Here is a 19,800-nt window from a genome sequence, read left to right as displayed (position 1 = left end):
AAAGTCGAACCATGGAAAACAACAAAAATCTATGTTTTTGTACAGGGACAAGCCCAACTGTGCCCCCCACACACCCGTACATATTATGTATACCAGCTTCAAGACTGCACTACAGTAAAGAAAAGGGTAAATTCCCCGATTTCCACTGTATCGCAACCTCTATTCAAAAGTTTTGATATTTTGGAAAGTCGATCATATCGTCTTGACCATATGACGTTCCACTTTCTGCTCACTCAATCTTCTGAAGAGATCCCAAAAATCTGTACAAAGCAGAGGAATGTGAAAGTAAGAAAAAGCACAAATGGAAACATTTATGGAAGACTTATGTCTGGAAAGTTAGAAGTAACTGAGGCTCAACAGTTAAGACAGGAGCAGATGAGATAAAAACAGTGAAGTATTATCAATCTGGAGGAAAGTCTCCTGGAATACATGGAAGCTGGTAGGGAAGAAACTGATAAAGATCTGGAGGGTTTTGTTAAAAAGTATTTTAACAGGAGGGAAGGCATGACATCCTAGGAAGAAAGTTGTGGTAGCTGTAATGCCCAAAGATGGTAAAGACCCATCAACCATTAACAGTCCCATTTCAATTTTGAACTATGATTATAAATTGCTTATGTCTATAACAGCTAGAAGAATGGCAAAGTTGTTGCCAAAATTGATAGATATAGATCAATGTGTTTTTTGGAGCAGAAGAAAACATTTGACAGCTTTAAGAGAACAATGAAGATTCAGAGGGAAGCAGAATATAAAAAAAATATCACTGTTGGTGGGTCTTAATGCAGAGAAAGCATCTGCCAGAGTAAGTTGTGATTTTATGAGTAGGGCAATAGAAGCATTTGCATTCCTTGATACAATAATAAGGTTAATTAGGAGGATAGTTGAGGGATCAGAGGCAAAATTAAAGTAGGAGGTCAATTCTCTAATGAATTGTGTCTTAACAGAGGACTCAGGCAAGGGTGTCCTATTTCTCCTTTGTTGTTTGCATTATATTTAGAGACACTGGCAAAGAAAATAAGGTGCTCAGAAATTCAATGATATAATTGGCATGGTAATCAAGAGAAGATGGCTTTATTTACAGACAATATTTTTGTACCTGATAAAACAAGAAAAGCACATCTCAGTGTTGTGGAACATTCTGAAACAGTTTCAAGTTTTTCTGAGATATAAAATCAATGAAGACAAAACAAACGCTAGACCTGTAAGCTATGAACCCACAAATTAATTGGTTCAGCAATTCCCACATTTATGTGGACAAAATAAAATGAAGAATTTAGGAGTATGGATTTAAAAGGATTCTGTTGCGTCAACTATGGATATGAAGGAAGAGACTAAACTAAAGGATTACAAAAACTACGAAACTGGAAGCTCATGTTTATGGATATGAATAGCAAGATACAAGCAGTAAAAATGTTTTTAGCCTTTTTTAGTTTTATATACAGGTCAGGCATATTTTTATCAACCAGAGGAGAAGTTGTGGACATTAATTAAAAAAGAGATGAAGGACTTTATCTGGGAGAGGAACAGGGCAAGGGTCAAGTGGAATGAGTTGGTCCTTCCAATAGAAAAAGGTGGTTTGGGATTACCCGATTTGAAAGGATATTTCAAAGCTACAAAATTATCATAACAAAAGCAGAAAGTTATAATTCAAAGTAGAAAGGGATGATGATGAAGCAGGGGGAAATTCAAGAAACAAGGACAGAGTGGAAATGTGGATGCAGATCCTTATGGAGAATAACAGCAGTCATGCAAAATATTATATTTATAAAGCAGCAGACAGCATTCTAAGAACTAAGCCAATACAAGCATGGAGAAAGTAAATTCTGGTGATAGGAGTACAGAAAATAGGCAAGAGAGGGTTGGAACCTACTGGAGGAAACTAGCAAAGGAACCAAGGTACTGGGAGCAAGTAACTAGATGGGGAAAGGTAACAGAATGGAAAGAGGCTAAGAAGACATTTGTACTGCAGGCTACAGACTGCCTTCCTTATCATGGACTGATATCAGAGCATAGGCATAGTGAAAGGAACTGGGGAATCCTAAGTGAAAGACCTGCTCAGGTAGAGTTTTTAGTTGAATCTAGAACAGAAGCTGCTGTTAAAAGAGGGATAATTAGTAGTGCATATGAAATATTGCACAATAACTACAGGAATCATTCAGTGGATGCTTAGAAAAGATTAGGAAGAGAGACTGGATAAGCAATTCACAGGGAATTGATGATAGGACATGGGTCTATATCACTTCAGTAAAGTGACAGTTCAGCTAACAACATTTCATCAGAAATGCTGTTCATCAAAATCCGCCCCAGTGGGGGGCTGTGCCTGCCACACCCCCTGCTAATTATATATATCAACTCCGAGATCGCACTAAAGTGAGGAAAGGGCAAATTTCCCAATCTTCACTGTATGGTGATCCAGTATGAACAGTTTGACAAATGGCATGTTCAATGCAAGTGAACCGAATATGCCGTTTGCTGAACTGAATTTTCACTGAAGTGATATAGGCCCCAGGACACATGTATGGCTACCAAATACACAACAAAGTCTAGAAGATTTAGGATTTTTGCTTGGAAGTATTTGCATAGGTATTTCTATACCCCAAGCGGACTCCAAATAATTTTCCCTCAGGCAGATGGCATATGCTGGGGGAGCGGGAATAAACAGGTAACTGGGAACCTGTGTTTTGGGAATGTAATGAGTTGGTAGATTTTAAAAATTCCCTACAGAGTACTCTGTCAGAAATATTGGGTGAGCAAAAGGGTGTAACTAAGGAAATTACTTTGGTGTCAGCTAGGAGGGACAAGTGCGAGTGAGATATGCCTGGATGAGGCACAAAGGTTCAGAACCTTGAATGACTGCTATTAGAGAGCCTGGGATCTTTTCCCCTAAATGCAATTTGTGGGATGCCATACTGTCCTTCTGAAATAATTAGGCAGCGTTCCTCGGATGCACTGACAGTCTGCAAGGCCTCAAGAGCCATTCCGGCATTCAAAGGGGTGTTGGTAGTTGGAAGCAGAGCAGAAGTCTGAAGTACTGTGGGTTCTATAACCTCAGCTGGTATGTCAGAGTAAGAAACATTACACTGCTCACCCACTTGAGGCCCATTAAGCTTTTTCTTTGGTGGAAAAGAGATGTTCAAGGAAGCGGAGTCAACCATCTTGGACTGGGCTAGGCATTTAAGATGCTGAGTCTAAAAGACGGCATTAAGAGTAGAAAGCCTTGGAATGCAAGTCCATGTATGGAATCTACCTACTTCACTTGCAGTTGTTGCTCCTAGCTGACACCTGCAACAATTTTCAAGCAATAAAATATAAGGTAATAAGGAAGGTTTCCCAAAGGGGCACTTATCTGGATGAAACAAATGAAGCAAAGGTACCAACGACCTAACAGTGAACAGTTCGATGAATGCATGGCCTGTACTTGGGATGGTGGCAAGAAAGTCTGAGGATCCATGCTTGTACTTTCATCTTTATACTCCAGCATATATGAGCTAAGGTCATACCTTGGAAGATAAAGCTTAGATACCCTGGACAGATATCAGCGGTGACAATCCTGTTTGTCAGGAATACAGCAACAGTAATTTCAGTCAGGTATTATTTGTTTTGGGAGTATAATGAGTTGGTAGACTTTAAAATTCCCCTGCAGAGCACTCTGTCAGAAACACTGGGCGAGCAAATGAGTGTAACTAAGGACATTATTTCCATGAGCTGGGATACAGGATCTGAATTGCCCAGAAACAGTAAGGCTTTGTTGAGTTTAATTCTGGTGGCTGCCAAAAAAAATCAGTTATTAGACAATAGAAATCAAAATCTAAACCAGCTGTATTTGAAGTAGTAGAAATGGAAATGGAGTCTTTAGAAAATGAAAGAATCAAATTAAAAAGAAGAAAAAAATGGAAATTGTGGGAATAATACATGCAGAATAATACTTTGGAGGAGGAGTGAGTTTTAAAGGAAGGCAGGAATTGAACTATTCATGTGATTTTAGATTGATGAAAATTCCATAAAAGAATGTATGTGGGCACAATATTTGTAACTATGAACATGTTAACATGGTGTGCTTTCTTTTATATAGATGCATATTTACTTATGTCTTAATGTTTAAAAAAAAAAGAAGAGACATCAATTAGGGTAAGTAGGAACACTGGCTGTAACATGTGCCTTTGCATGGATAACCTGAATTTTAGGTTAGGTAATGCCTGTGGGTGCAGCCGATGATTTGAGACAATTGCTCCTATTGTGAGAGTTAAACTTCATTATTTGAAGTTATACATAGTTTTGTTTACTTTTAAGTTAATAGGTTACAGGGGAGTGACTGCTTTTTTTCTTTGAAGGCTTTCATTAAAACAAAAAGTCTTGTAAAATGTGACATAGCTTCAAATGGAAGTGACAAGAAACAACTTTGTATAAAAAGATCAAACTGCCAAGCATCAGTGCATACACATAACACAAAAGTTGAAAATAGAAATTTAAAAAGCTGTCATATATATTAGCTTGAAATAATACTGTCTTGTCATAATGGATAGTCTAGCCATATTACTTTGGAATGTGAATGGCCTCAAAGGTATAAACAAAAAGGTAAAAGTATTGAATTATACTAAGAAATGCAGAGTGCAAATAACAATGCTACAGGAGATACATTTGGAAAAATGTGAGCATGTCAAATTGATAAAGACAGGATTTCAGGATGTGAATTCAGCACAATATCATGGACAAAGGAAACAGGGAGTACTTATACTAATTGCTAGGGTCAGAGAAGAGGAAAAAGATAATAGTGGCTGAGTTATGGTAGTAAGGGGCTACTGCCACAGGAGAAGGATTATCCTGGCATGTATTTATATTCCACCGACAACTGCTACTATGGAGTTTAAGAACATTTTGAGAGAAATTATAAACCTTCATCAGGGAATATCATTTATATGTGGGAATAACCCAATTTGCAATAGAAATGATATCTGTGTGACCTAGAAGGGAAATATAATAAAAGAGAATAAATTTCTGAAGAAATTTATGAAAATATTTAGCACGGAAAACTTGAATTCAGCAGTAGCAAGTCATGCAGAATTTACATGTTATATCCCACAGTACAATAACTGGACTACAGAGAAATAGTTCACAGGGACATGTGCATTTAATTGAAAGCTTTGACATGCATCCAATAACTATTTAAGATCACTTGCCATTAGCACCTAAGATAAAATGCAGGGTAATGAAGTAAAAATGAGATGATGGTGCTTCTCCACCTACCTATTTAAAAGAGAGGAATTTAATTAATGGTTAGTGGAAATTATTCAGGAGTTATTAGGCAAGAAAGAAATTTCTTCAGAAGGAATGGCTAGTGGGATAAAATGAAACTGGAGTTTAAAATAGGGTTAAAAGAAAAAAGGTATGGTTAAGAAGTACATGAATGATTTAGAGGAGATGATAAAAGTAAAAGTATTGCAGAATAAGGGGGATCTCACAGAGGGAAGAGGTGCAACTGCAGAGTACTAAACAAAAAATAAGGGACTATTTGGACAACATCCATGAGTTTAGAAAGATTGCTGTTTAGCAACTAGTTTGATAACTACAGAGCACAAAAATTTTAGCACAATGATTTTGATAACAGAAGTAAACAGGGAGCCTGTGACCAGAAACATAACCAGAGATCCTCCACAGGTATTAGAGATATTTTGGAAATGTTATGAAAATTTGAATAAAGTAAATGAAAGTGGAAACCAAGAAAGAGTATAAATGGAAATATTTATGTAAGACTTAATTGTGCCATGATTAGAGGAAGATGAAGCTCAACAACTAATAGTTAAGACAGGAGGAGATGAGATAAAAAACAGTGATGTATAATCAATCTGCAGGGAAGTCTCAGGAATAGAAGGTACTGCTACAGAAGTTTTGAAATTAGGTGGGAAGACAGCGTTAAACATCAGGAAGATTTTCTTTAATAGTACTTTAGAAGAACGGGAAGCACCAACTTTTTTAAAGAAAGCTGTGCTGGCTGTATTAACTAAAGACGGTAAAGACCCATCACACCCAGCATCATATGCACCCTTTTTAATTTTAAATCATGATTATAAAGTGTTTATGACTATACTAAGAGAATGGCAGCAGTGTGGCCAAAATTGATAAATATGGATCAACGTATGTTGTGCAATGGAAGCAAACATTTGCCAACTTTAGTAGAAAAAAGATGATCCAGACAGAAGCAGAATCTAAGAAAATACAACAGTTGTTGGTGGGTCTTAATGCAGAGAAAGCATTTGACAGACTAAGCTGGGATTTATGAATAGGACAGTGGAAGCATTTGCATTCCCTAATACAATAATGAGGTTAATAAGAAGGATATATAAAGAATTAGAGGCAGGAATTAAAGTTGAAGGGTTCCTGTCTGATAAGTTGTGTTTCAACAGTGGAAACAGGCAAGGGTATCCTCTTTTTCCTTTATCTGCTTTTATTTACAGCCATTGGCAAAGAAAATGAAGGACTCAGAAATTCAAGGATACAATTGGTAAGGCAATCAAGAAAAGTTTGCTTTATCACCAGATGATATTATTTTGAGCTTAAATCCAGAAAAGGAAATGTCTGTGTTGCGGAACATTCTGAGACAGTTTCAAGTTTTTTTTTTCAAACATCTTTATTTATTGAATTATCACTTGTGACACTGGCAAATTTGCATTCATATAAATGTAATCACACTAAATTAACATAAACATTTTACTTTTCTATTTCACATATACTGCTATATATCAAATAACCTAAGCAACATTACAAAAAGTATTCAATCCCTGCCTTTTTTATAACAAGAACTATCTCTTAAAACATCACTTACTACACAGGCAATCATACATTCATACAAATGAAAACAAATCACACTGACACAATCCTAGTTGCAAGCATTTTACATCAAAAAACAAAATGACCCACTCCCAGTTGCAAACAATATACATCACTTATAAGCTACCCAATTTTTTCAGTCAAACATTACATAGCTCATTTAAGTCCTGCCACCTGTTAAGCCTCATTCTTCCCTTGTATATATTGCTCCCACAATTCCCATTTTTTTCTACATAGTTTGCTCCTACCCTTTTCTAAAGATCTCAATTCCAGTTGTTTTATCTTTGTTACTATATTCACTACTTCTAGTACAGTTAGTTTAGATTTTGATTTCCATTTTCTAGTACTTGCTTTTTTGGCAGACATTATTAGACACAGCTAGGCCTTACCATGCCTAGGCAATTCTGATTCCATATCATAGCTCAGAAAAATCATCTCCCTCGACAGACCAATCTTCCCACCCAGATCTCCAATAGCGCATCCCGCAGGGAATCCTTAAAGTCCGCCAACTCACTGCACTCCCAGAAAATATGTTTCCAATTACCTCTCTCTCTTCGAAAAATTCTCTGGAGTCTACTTCCAGGCAAAAATCCTAAATCTTCTAGATTTTGTTGCATGTCTGGAAGATATACATATATCCTCCCATTGTTTCTTTGTGAATTGCTTATCCAATCTCTCTTCACAATCCTTTCTAACCTCCTCTAATTTATTTTTTTTAGTTATCATGCAATATTTTGCATGCTCTACTAATTATTCCTTTTTTTAATGGCAGCTTCTGTTCTAGATTCTAATAAAGACTCTGCCAGTGCTGGTCTTTCATTCAGAATCCCCCTATTTCTTTATCTTTGCCTATACACTGATATCAATCCCTGATAGGGAAGGCAATTTCTAACCTGCAGTCCAAATAAATTATTGGCGTATTCTCATTCTATCATCTTTCCCTCTGTGGTTATTTGCTCCCAATATCCTGGTTCCTTTGCCAGTTTTCTCCAATAAATTCCAGCCCCCTCGTGCCTATTGTCTATATCCCTAATTGCAGTCATCCCTATTGGCATAATCTCCTTTCTCCATTCCCATGTTGGCTTAGTTCTAACAATACCTTCTGCTACTTTATGGATATAATATTCTGTATGATTATTGTTATTCTCCTTAACGACCTGCATCCAAAATCCCAGTCTCTCCTTGTTTCTTGAGCTTCCCTCTTGTTTTATCATCATCCCTATCCACTTTGAAATATAGTTTTCTGCTTGTGCTATGTACAGGAGTCTTAACTGTGTAGCTCTGAAATACCCCTTAAAATTGGGTAAACCCAATCTGCCCTGTTCTAATAGAAGAATCAGCTTATCCCACTTGACTCTTGCCATCTTCCCCTCCGAGATAAAGTCCTTCAGCTCTTTATTAACTGCTATCCACAACTTCTCCTCTGACCTGTGTATAAGACTAAAAGGACTAAAAACGTTTTGACGGCCTGTATCTTACTATCCATTTCTAAATAACAAAGCTTCCACTTTCTCAGTTTTTGTATTATCATTTATTTAGTCTCTTCCCACATATCCATAGCTCCCACACTAGAATCATTTTTAATCCATATTCCTAAATACTTCACTTTATCATGTCCCCATAAATATGGATATTCCTAAACCAAGTCATGTGTGGGCACATAATTTACCACTACTGCCCTTGTTTTCGCTTAATTAATTTTGTATCCCAAAAAGATCTGAAACTGTCTCAAAATGTTCTACAACAATGTAATCTCTCTTTCTGATTTTGTCAGGTATAAAATAATATCATCTGCAGATAAAACTAGCCTTTCTTGACTACTATACCAATTATATCCTTGAATTGCTGAGTCCCTTATTTTGCTTGCCAATGGTTCTAAATATAATGCAAATAATAAAGGGGAAAGAGGACACCCCTGCCTGGTTCCTCTGCTTAAGCAGAAATTACCAGAGAGGACCCCACCCACTTTAATTTTCACCTCTGACCCCTCATATAGCCTCCTAATCAAACTTACAACTTTCTCAGGAAATGCAAATGCTTCTATTGCCCTGCTCATAAAGTCACAGCTTACTCTGTCAAATACTTTCTCTGCATCAAGACCCACCAACAACAATGGTACTTTCTTACATTCTGCTTCAATCTGGATCATCAGTGTTCTGTTAATGTTGTCAAATGTTTGCCTCCCTTTCACAAAACCAAACTGATCCATATCTATCAGTTTTGACATTACTTTTGACATTTGTTTAGGCATTATAGACATGAACACTTTATAATTATGGTTTAGTATTGAAATGGGCCTGTATGAAGCTGGGTCTGATGGATCTTTACCCTCTTTAGGTATTACAGCTACCATTGCTTTCTTCGAGGACATTGGTACTTCTTCTCCTGTTAAAATAATGTTAAACAAAACCTTCCAGATCTTTATCAATTTTTTTCCTCCTAGCTTTCAAACTTCCACAGGAATACCATCTATTCCTGGGGACTCTCCTGTAGATTGGTTATACGTCACAGTTTTTATCTCGCCTCCTCCTATCCTAACCATTAGTAATTGAGCCTCATCTACCTCTAACCTTGGCATATTTAATTCTTCCATAAACATTTCCATTCGTACCTTTTCTTGATTTTCATATTTCTCAGCTTTATAGAGACTTTCACAGAATTTCAGAAATATTTCTAATACCTCTACAGGATCTTTTGTTACCTTCCTTGTTTCAGGCTTCCCACGTTTGGTGACAGCTCTTTCTACTTTCTGCTTCCTGAGTGTTGTGCTAAAAATTTTGTGCTCTACTGTTATTATCAAAAAACAGTTGCTTAATAGCAACCTTTCTAAACTAGTGCATATTATCGAGGTAATCCCTTATTTTCTGTCTAGCATACAGCAGTTGATCCTCTTCTTGTTCTGTGAGAATTCCCACTATTCTGTAATTCTTTAACATTTATCATTTCCTCTAAATAATTATTGTTACTTCTTAATGATAGCTCCCTTTCTTTTATTTCCACCCTATTTTTAAACTCCACCTTAATTTTATCCCACTCCTAGCTATATTTTCAGAAGAAATTTCTATCCTCTCTAACAGCTCTTGAATAATCTCCACTACTCATTCCTTAAATTCTCCCTCTTTTCAACATATAGGTGGGAAGTATCAGTGTCTCATTTTTATTTCTTTACCCTGTGCTTTTATTTTAGCTATTATTGGTGCATGACCTGAAATAGTTATTGGGCGAGTATCAAGACTTTCAATTAAATGCACATGTTCCTGTGAAATGTAAATTCTGTCTAGCCTAACCCAGTTTTTATATCTTGGGGAATAAAATGTAAATTCATTCCTAACTCCTATTATTGAATTCATATTCTCCATGCCAAATATTTTCATAAATTTCTTCAAAAATCTACCCCCCTTTGTTATATTCTCTCTTCTGAGACCCCAGACACATCTTCACTGCTGCAAATCAAATTCCAGTCCCCACCTATAATTAATTTTCCTTGTTGAAAACTGATTAAAACTGATTGATTTCTCCCAGAATTTTCTTAAGCTCCATTATAGCAGTTTTAGGTGGAATATAAATACATGCCAGTGTAATCCACCTCCCTTGCAAGTAGACAATTAGCAATACAAATCTTCTATCACTATTGGAGCTCATCTTGCAATTAATATAAGCCTTCCTCTTTTACTTTGTCCCAGGTATTCCACTGAATAACCATCCTGAAAACCTTGCTTTATCAAAGTCACATGTTCAGTTCTTCCTGTGTCTCCTGTAACATAGCTATTTGAACTCTACATTTTTTAATATATTTCCCTACTCTTTATTCTTTGTATTCATCTGTGAGGCTATTTACATTTAAAGACATTAAAGAAAGCATCACTGTATTAAAAAGTAATTGTTGCCACCATTTATGTATAACACCTTTTTTGTTAAATTTCTAGTTCTAGCCTTTCTGTTACATGCATGCACTGACAGGTTGAACTTTTATACAGTTATTTGTAATCATACACATTTGAGCCTATGTCACATCTTATAAAACTTTTTTTGTATTGAAAGCCCTCAAACAAAAAACAAACGTACCCCCAATACCCCCCTAAAACCTATTAACTTAATACTAACACAGAAAATTACTGTTTTACCCTCCTAATAGGAAAAAAGTCCCAAACTGACAGCCCCACTCACAGACTTAATCCAAAGGAAAGATTATCCATGCTAAGACACATGGTGCAGTCGGTGCTTCTACTAAGTGCTGACTGGTTTAGTCTTAGCTTTATAGCAGATTCTCCCAGCTGGGAAACCCCTGAATGCTTCCAGAGAACATTAACTACATTGGGAAAGCCCCTGAATGCTTTCATAGAAAATTATCTACCTTGGGAAAACCCCTAAATGTTTTCAGAGAACATCTCCTAGCCAATTTATTTTTACTTTTTTCCCTCAGCCAATCACTCTCCACCAGAGAGTAGCCAGTTTCTCTTTATCATATTGTCTCCATGGAGACATGAGAACCAGGCAGCCAGTTTCTCTTTATCAGACTGTTTCCATGGAAACATGAAGACCAGCTGCAGAACTGTTACTAAGCATACATGTACTTGCTAGAAAAAAGCCTCATAATAGTCAATGTTTTTTTTTCATTTCCTTGCTCTTCCTTAAAACTTGTTACTAAATCAATCTAAGGTCTTTAATCCAGTCATTTCCCCATGCAAGAATGAGAAAAAGCACATTATTTTTCTTTTATCATGCTTTTTAACTTTCTTTTTACATTGCAGTGCCTACATTTCTTAAAACTGAACAAGAAGAAAGAGAGAAGATGGGAGAAAGAAAAGAAAAAAGAACACCAGTACCTGTTTACAATCCCAATTACACTTAAAAATAACTGAAAAAAATGTACTTTATAGCATGTAAGGAAAACCACATGCCACAAAATAAGCACTATTTAAGAAAAAAATCTTTACTTACAGTGAACTTTCTCTCTCCTCTTCCCCTACTCAAAGCACTTTTCTGAACATAAATGACAAGAAGTACAGCATATGCTTCAGAGTCCCCCACAAATCTAACAAATTCTGAAAAAGTCCAACAGTTCCAGATTTTCTTGTTGTCATATTTCACAAATATAATTCTTGCATTGTAATACCATATTAAGTTACTGGTTTTATTACTGCTCATCTCTGAAATCCTGTCTCTGCTTCATTTTGAACATTCTCTCGATTCTTCTAGTCATCTCTCATGCTCCCATCCTTCCATCCACCATTTTCCGCTGAAAATTTGAAAAGATTTCATAGGTACAGTCCCTCTGTGGTCTTTATTACCAGAAGAACAAGAAGCAGAATCACCTTCTGTTTCACAACTTACTTTTTGTTGGACAGACTTTTGTACGTCCTCCTTAGTATTTCCCTCCAGGGAAGAATACCTTGAAAACAGCTGGGTACAGCAGTTTCAATCTCACAGTTGCATCTTGATATTCCCTGAATAGTGGAACAAAGTTGCTCCTCTTCTGTCTGGTGTACAATGAGTAATCATTCTCCACAAACACTCCTCTGTCTCCCACTTCTAGTACTTTGTCTTTATGCCACAGTTTTGTCAGAATCAACTCTTTCTGCTAGTAAGATTGCATATTTTCTATTAAAGGTCTGCATTGCTTTCATATAGCCAGGTTTGGAAAATATATAAGATGTGCCCTTTCAACTAACAAATCCGGCTGTGGAATACCAGTCCAGCTGCTTATTTGCACTTTCAAAAAATCAGTGCAGTCTGTTCCTTCCAGCTTGTGTGTTACAGCTGAAAATCGCAGGTTTCCCTATTTGCTCTGTCCTCTAATTCTATTATTTTTTGAAACAGCTCTTCCTGAGCAGTCTCATATTCAGATAGCCTTTTGTTCAATTTGTCCTCTGATTTTTGCAGCTTTATCATCTCATCTGAATATCTGTTTAAAGCTTCTTCCATTTTTTCCAGCCTTTTGTTGTTTGTGTTGATATACTCCATCAGTGTTTTGTTTATTTTAACCAGGTCTGTATGCAGTTGTCTTATATCATCCTGTACGTTATTGGAAGTCATGTCTGAAAGTTGCATTGCTTTTTGCTGAACAGCTGCAGAAATGTTTCTTACTCACTTTTTGTAGCTGCCTTTTTTCCAGGTCTTCTGTATTTCTTTATTCCTGGCATCCAGGAAGTGCACTTACTAGCTATTTACTGAAATTTACCCATAAACACAAGTCTACTGGCCTTCTCTGCTGAGTTTCTGTTTTCATACTGGGAGAGCTAGAAATAAGGTTTTACACAATGTCCAGCTATCTTGAAGCTGAGACAGTTTCAAGTCATCAGGGTATATAATTAATAAATATAAAAACAAGGCTATAGCTCTAACTTATGTAACTATTCAATATTTGGCAAAGCTATAGCCATATTTACAGGAACATGATAAGATGAAGTATTTAGGAGTTTGGATTAAAAAGGCTTATTTTATGGCAGCTAAGGATATGTGGGAAGAGACTAAATGAAAGATAATACAAAAATTGAGAAACTGGAAGCACTTGTTTATGGATATGGATTGAAACACAGAAAAAGTGAAAATTCTTTTAGTACCATTAGTTTGATATGCAGGTCAAGTGTACTTTCATCAATCAGAGGAAAATTGTGGACACTAATAGAGTTGAAAGAATTTATCTTTGAGGGAAACACAGCAAGAGTTAAGAGGGATAAAATGATCCTCTCAACAGAACAAGGTGGTTTAGTGTTACCTGATTTAAAGGGATATTTTAGAGCTACACAGCTAAGTCTCATATAGATACCACAAGCAGAAGGTTATAATTCAAAGTGGAAAGGAATCATGATGAAGCAAGGGGAATTCAGGAAATAAGAAGGGAGTGGGATTTTAGAAGTAGATCCTTAAGGGGAAAAATAACCACCATGGAGTATATTATATTCATAAAGTTGCAGAAAGTATTCTAAGAACTAAATCAACACAGGAATGGAGAAAGAAGATTTTGCCAATAGGGATGACTACAAGTGCAGGTACAGAGTGTGTGCAAAACGAGGCTGAAATTTACTAGAGAAAACTTACAAAGGAACCAAGGTATTGGCAGCAAATAACTAGACAGGGACAGGTAGTGCAGTGGGATGATGCTAAGATGAAGGTTGGACTGCAGGCTATAGAGTGCATTTTCTTTCTAGGGATTGATATCAGAGTAGAGGCAAAGTGAAAGGGACAGGGTAGTCATAAGTGAAATACATACTCCAGTAGAGTTTTTAATCAAACTTGGAAAAGAAGCTGCTGTTAAAAATGGGACAATCAGTAGGGCATATACACTATTACATGATAACTATAAAAAATCATTCAGAGGAGGTCAGAAAGACTATGAAAGGAGACTGGAAAAGCAATTTACAAGGGAACAAACGGAGGACACATGATTGGCTTCCAATATACAACAAAGTCCAGAAGGTATAGGATTTTTGCTTGGAAGTGTTTGCACAGATATTTTTATACCCCAGGCAGGCTTCAATTCACTTTTTTCAGGTAGACAGTAAATTGGGTGTGATGGGGAAGAAAAAGGTATCTGAGAGCACTTTTTTGGAAATGTAATGAGTTGGCAGATTATAAAATTTCCCAAAAGAGTACTCTGTCAGAAATAGGGGCAAATGTCTGCAACTAAAGAAATTATTCTTTTGAGCTGAAACACAGGATCTGAATTGCCAAGACATATTAAGACCTTATTTCTCTTGGTTGACAAAAAAGGACTATAAAATAGAATCAATATCTAAGCCAACTGCAACTTAAGTACTGAATATTACAAGAGAGATAAAACAATTGGATCATGGCTGTTTAGAAAAGGAAAGGAGGAAACTGTATAGAAATAAATGGAATGTTTGGGAAAAATACATGCATAGTAACGTTTAGGAGGAAAAATGAGGTTTAAGGGAAATCAGGAACTGAGTAATGTATATAATACTGGATTGAAAGATACTTGTTGCAAAGAAAACGTGTAATGTATAATGTGTAAATGGTAAGGAATACTAATATGGTTTGTTTTCTTTTGTATTGATGTATGTGTGCTTATGTCTTAAATGATAATTTAATAAAGGTGTTTAAAAAATTGCCAGTGCAGATCTACTATTATAATAAATGCATAACTTTCATCTCCATCGCTCAGTGTCATCTACATCACCTCTACGGAAAAGTCCCAAGCTGACTGTCTTCAGTTGTTCCTCATGGAAGAATAACCTGGATAATGACTGATTGAAAAGCAGACCACAAACGAAAACTAAAACTGGTAAAAACAGGCACAGCAGGAAACCATAAAAGCCGGCAAAAGAATAAATATTGTCACACCAATATGAAAAAAAATAAAGAAAAAAACTTTAATGCGAGCGCTTTCGGCAAGCATATTAACTTGCCTTCTTCAGACAAACAGTTATAAAACAGTTTTGGTTCTCTTTATATACTATTCAGCTGAATAAATTGATGAATCAGCCTACTTAACAAACAGGAAAATTTTAAAGTAGCCTCGCCACACAACATAGAATAAACCATAAGCTGCTATATAAATCTTATTCTCATACAGGGATATATATCAGACACCAATAAAAGTTGTAAACACGTACCAATGTTTGGACAAAATTACCAGATTGTTAACTAAAAACTATAAACTTAACAATGTATGTATATATATATATATATAAGTATAAAAATATGGTAAATGGAACCATAAATAAAAATTAAACATTAAAATAAAATAAACAGTAGATCCAAAAATTTATCTAAATGAACCAGAAATGTATATATGTGTGTAAACCCTCTAAATATCATCTTTTAAGGGCCAAATATCTCAACATACATTTAATAGAAAGGCTCTCATTCAAACCCGGAAAGACTTGTGCTCTAGTCTTAATCTGCCATATAAGCTCATCGATTTCCAAAAGGACTTGCCATGGTCCTCCCCTAATATCAATGCTCCTATGTTGTAAAACTGCAAATTTGAAAGGATAGTCTAAAATGTGTTTGGCCAGTGCATTGTTAAGAGTCATTCCTACTTATAGCATAACAATGTTCATAAATACGTTGTTTTAACTTCCTTTCTGTTTTGCCAATGTAGAATGCATCGCATGAAGTGCACAAGGACACATATATAACACCTTTAGACTCACAATTGTATCTATAATTAATTTTGTACAACTTATTATTGATGAAAATTGCTTTGTCACAAAAATATGTTTACAGTATGAACATGAACCACATTTAAACATTCCTTTAATTCTATGTGTACTGTCTCTTTTCCTCTCTAGGAGCGATTTTAAATTCTGGCCTCGCCTATAGGTTATTTTAGGCCTAACCCCTAGTGCTTTAGATAACTTTTCATCACCTTTAATTAAATTCCAGTTCTTATTAAGAACTTCTCTAATAGCCGAGTGGTCAAGAGATTATGTACAAAGAAAGCTAACTTGATGGACTATAAAGTCGTCAGACATGTTAGTTGACTGCTCACCAAGAAAACCTTCATGATGGCTCATATTTTTGATAGGGGTACCAACTAAATCAGATAGCAACAGTGTAAAATGCCCCATACTCCTTTTATTTATTATTTCATTTTTAATATTTGAAACTAGGGTAGAAGGATACCCTCTGTTCAAAAACATTTTTTTCTAGCAAGTCACATTCATGGTTGAAATCGGTTTCATCAGAAACCATACGGGCAGCTCTAACCATCTGCCCCTTGACTACTGCCTTCTTCTGATGGTATGGGTGACTGCTAGAAAAATGTAAAAAGGTATTTGAGTAAGTTGGTTTACGATATATCAAACTCTTGTACCTATGGTTGTAATCATCCCTAGTGAGCTGTATGTCGAGGCAATTGATTGTTTTTTCCCCTATAGTGTAAGTAAATTCCAAAAAGTTGGTAGTCTGAGTGATGTTATTAATGAAAGAAGGGATAAGAGAAAGATCACCTTTCCAAATACAAAACATGTCATCCTGGTATCTGGTATACCAGGATACATGATTCTGAAAAAATGAATCTTTAAACAAAAAATTGTGTTCCCAGAATGCCATAATGGCATTCACAAAACTACTGCCACATTAAAGGTTTTTTCTTTATTTTTTTTCGTATTGGGTGACAATATTTATTCTTTTGCCGGCTTTTATGGTTTCCTGCTGTGCCTGTTTTTACCAGTTTTAGTTTTCTTTTGTGGTTTGTTTGGTCGTTTGTGATGGCAAGCAGAAACGGAGCGGAAACTCAGGATTTGTTCTCCCAGGATGAAGACAGCATTAACACCCAGGAGAACGCAATTGGAAATTTGACAGCCCTAGTGCAGGTTCTCCTAGGGCAGGTTGAAACTTTGTCTCAAAAAGTGGAAATATCTTGTAGTGGCAGATTGAACGAACGTAATATTGCCACTAGACAACCAGGAGAAATAAACAATCATGGTTCCAACCAGGGTTTGGTTGGAGCAGGCAGTAGCAGCGCCACTAATGGGGTTGCAAGGGGCGTAAGCGGCAACACTGAAGGCCGCATAACATCGCAAAACAATACAAGCCGAACTGGCATCAACCAGGGAGGAACACAAGGCATTCCAGCCCCACCACTGAATGACAACAGCTCACCGAATCGTGTAAGTAACATTCCTTCGATGGCAGCATTTGTAAATAACAATAATTTCTTTTGTGGAAACAATCAACTGAACAATATACCTTTAGAAGGGGATGAACAATCCACAAATGAATTATCCAATTTAATTAATGACTTTGAAATAAAGCTTTATAACTGTAGGAAGCTTCAACTTGAGGTTTCCTACCTGCAACAATGTATTTAGAATAAAATTATTTCTAAGGGCCTCAGGCAATGGCGGTATCCGGCAGGTCTGGTGAATGATTCTACTTTTCATAAGGAATTACTAGACCTATTTGACCGCCAAGGACATGAATTTTTACAGGCTCTTATCAACTTTTACTTAACTGACATTAACACTCTCAAAACAGAGCTGGAAATTTTAGAGCACACTGACTTTTACAGGTATAAGTACGACTATTGTAGAATTTATACCAGTATCGAGTCTGCATTAAACAAACTTCTCATTATTAAAAAGAAAAAAATCACTAGAGACATTAACGATTATGCCAACAAAAGACCTTATCCTAAGCCCCCTTCCAATGGTCCAAGTAATCAGTCACCTGCCTATAACATAGATGGAAACTTGAATGAGGAAGCTTTGTCCTCTAGTACTCGTAATGATAGTCCACTAAATGGAAGTACGAACGATCAGCCACTCAGACGTAGTGAGAGGCTTTCTAAAAATAATAATGGGCACGGTAATAGAGACAACAATGGTGGTAGTAATAACAACAACCCTGATAGACAACAGGGGAACAATCATAGGGGCAATAGTTCTAACTACCAGGATTTTCAATCTACCAACAACAACCGAACCAATAATCGCCAGTCCAATCGGAACCGACCACAAGGGAGGAACAAAAGGAGAACGAGGAGATGATAGTTTACACTCAAGAACTAGCTTGTGGACCACGTGTTCACACAAGCTCAGATGGTGACTTTAACATATAAGAAATTGTCGATTTTCAATCTAGGGGCCTAACCTTTGTCCCCGGGAGACACATGGACATTGCTAAAACTATTATAGACCTTAAGTTATTTGTCCGTTAACTTAACCTCAATCTGCTTATGGGTAGCAACACTAGTATGGTCAGTTCTTTAAGAGTTTCTAGTGTATTTAATCCACTTATTCATCCAGACTTGAGTGTTTTTGAAAAAAATGTGAGATAGATTTTTGGGCTATTAAAAATTGTCAGCATTTTAAAAATATGAGCAACAACATTAGTAATTGTGAACTTGATTACTTAAACTTGCTGCACGATTGTAACATTAGGGTCATGAAGCCCGATAAAGGTGGTGGTCTTGTGTTTATGCAATATGATATGTATGTTGATACTATAGTCAAACACCTTAATACTGCCACCTATACACGAGTAACACTAAATGAGGTTAATGGGGCACATAGAAAGGTTAAAGGGGTCCTGGAGGATCTATTTTTGGAAGGCCTGATTGACATTGACCTATACCATTACCTCATAATTTTAGCCCCTAAAACACCAGCATTATTTGGCACCCCCAAAATTCATAAAACTTTAATTGACCCCCCATTTAGACCAATACTTGACGGTTGGGGATCAATTACATATGGGTGTGCCAAATACATTGATAGTGTCTTAAAACCATATATTGGCAGCGAAACACAAATCTGTAAGGATTCGTGGGGGTTTCTTAGCCACATTAATAACCTTGAGTTTCAGCCTAATGCTCATTTTTTAACAATTGATATTAAAGATTTATATACAGTCATTCCCCAGCAGTTGGGTATTGAATGGACTAGGGAATTCTTAATTATGAAAAAAGTAAATGGTGATACCATCAATTTAGTTAAGACACCTTTAGAAATTGTCTTGAATAACAACTTCATGATCTTTGAAAGCCAATTTTTCTTACAGAAGTCAGGGGTAGCAATGGGTTCCCCCTGTGGCAGTAGTTTTGCGAATGCCATTATGGCATTCTGGGAACACAATTTTTTGTTTAAAGATTCATTTTTTCAGAATCATGTATCCTGGTATACCAGATACCAGGATGACATGTTTTGTATTTGGAAAGGTGATCTTTCTCTTATCCCTTCTTTCATTAATAACATCACTCAGACTACCAACTTTTTGGAATTTACTTACACTATAGGGGAAAAAACAATCAATTGCCTCGACATACAGCTCACTAGGGATGATTACAACCATAGGTACAAGAGTTTGATATATCGTAAACCAACTTACTCAAATACCTTTTTACATTTTTCTAGCCATCACCCATACCATCAGAAGAAGGCAGTAGTCAAGGGGCAGATGGTTAGAGCTGCCCGTATGGTTTCTGATGAAACCGATTTCAACCATGAATGTGACTTGCTAGAAAAAATGTTTTTGAACAGAGGGTATCCTTCTACCCTAGTTTCA

General features: G+C 36.3%; 1 protein-coding gene across 1 annotated transcript in view; it reads right to left on the bottom strand.

Annotated features, from left to right (window-relative positions):
- Positions 1-19,800, bottom strand: part of LOC122791433 (bromodomain-containing protein DDB_G0280777-like) — a 1,939,725-nt gene that overhangs the window by 642,629 nt on the left and 1,277,296 nt on the right. The gene's annotated exons all lie outside the window — the stretch shown is intronic.

The sequence above is a fragment of the Protopterus annectens genome, chromosome 17.part0 (genome assembly GCF_019279795.1).
Source record: "Protopterus annectens isolate FY-2018-M chromosome 17.part0, PAN1.0, whole genome shotgun sequence".
Classification (NCBI taxonomy): domain Eukaryota; kingdom Metazoa; phylum Chordata; order Ceratodontiformes; family Protopteridae; genus Protopterus; species Protopterus annectens.
This window is presented reverse-complemented; position numbering and strand designations above follow the sequence as displayed.